The following is a 1,458-nucleotide window of genomic DNA, read 5'->3' as shown; positions in this document are numbered from 1 at the left end:
AGTGAATAACGATGATGGATGCATACTTCATGACGTTCATAAATAATTTTAATTTCCCTTCCCCAAATAAAGACTTGGTCCCTTAATTCCTTTTAATAATAGAATATTGTTAATCCTTCCTGTGGAGTATGGAAACAAACGTTTTAATCCATAAATTTTAAATTTCAAATTGCAGTATGGACATGTTTGAGAAATGCAACAAATAAAAGTTATCCATCTAAGCCGAGGTATCAGTAATTAGGTGCCTTGATGCAAGCCACGTGAGTAGAATTGGCAACTTTGTTCAAGGTTTTGAGATTTTAAGATCCAACACCTTGATATGTTGGTTGTAGAAGTAACCCAAACACTCCGAAGTGCACTTCTTAGCACAATCATTCTCCTGCGTAGCAGTTTCTCTGGGGTGCTTGCTCAAGAAGTGATCAACCCCTTCAATTTTGTAGTAGTGGAATCTCTAGTCTTTGCATCACTCAAGAAGTTAGCTTCTCAGGCTCACAAGTCTAGCTCCAACCCAACAATCCCTTAGAGGATGGGCACGCAACACATTGGCTGTCCTCGCAAAGACCGAAGTTCCCGCATCGCTCCGGCAACTGTTATTCACTTTCGCACGAATCTCTTTCGAAAAGATTGTTGGTCACCTCCCATGCAACCCAAGCCACATTTTCATATTAAGTGCAAAGCTTGATGTTTCCGTCAATTCCAAGCCTGAGAAATGTCAGAGTGCTGTTGTATTTGGGTCTTGCAACAAGGAGATTTCCAAAAGTTATGTCATAGGCTTAACCAATCTGAGACCACGAGGAACAACTTAATGTCACAATGTCCGACGACCCCTTCTCAACAATTAGCCATTGGGAGAATATTGGGTAGAGTAATGGCTTTGGAGAGCTCTTGCCTTACAGCATACATAGGAAATTCCTTGTGCTCCATCACCAAGCTGTAAGGACCATCTGAGTTTTCTTTCACTAACAGCTGGCTCACTACCATGTTCACTCCCCCGACCCCTAGAGATTGACCCACCAACAAAGTATATGTAGGGTAGTCAAACCTTTGCCAAACAAAGTTTCGTTTGGAGCTATAAAGCACCGTGTTGCCCCGTCGGGAGCAACTTCAAGCCCACTGCGCCTTTGCTGCAGTGTTGGTTTTCCAAGCCACTTGGCCAACAGCATCGGCCAATAAGGTTGCCATCCGTCCCAAACGTGAGGGTGGCATTTTCGCCACCTTGGTTTCCACGTTTGTCCTCCCAAACCCAACGAGAGAGTGATTCCGTATGTGGCATTACCCATTCGTGTGGCAAGAGAGAAAGAACTAGGGGTAGTGTTGTAGAAGCCAATGTTGCAGGGAGAGCTAAATTAAGGTACCAAAAAGCAAACAATAGTATGCACCATACTCTACAACATAATCCCCAAATTCTCCTTCATTAACATGCCTAAAAGTTTGATCTGCGGGAACTTGGGCTTGAGA

The 1,458-nt window shown here is 43.4% G+C and overlaps 1 pseudogene; it reads right to left on the bottom strand.

The window, feature by feature from the left end:
- Nucleotides 1-230: 230 nt before the first annotated feature.
- LOC126617168 (EP1-like glycoprotein 3) lies at nt 231-1,458 on the bottom strand (annotated as a pseudogene).

Source organism: Malus sylvestris, chromosome 3 (genome assembly GCF_916048215.2).
Source record: "Malus sylvestris chromosome 3, drMalSylv7.2, whole genome shotgun sequence".
In the NCBI taxonomy this organism is placed as follows: domain Eukaryota; kingdom Viridiplantae; phylum Streptophyta; class Magnoliopsida; order Rosales; family Rosaceae; genus Malus; species Malus sylvestris.
The sequence above is the reverse complement of the archived record's forward strand: the minus strand, read 5'-3'. Positions and strand labels throughout refer to the sequence as shown.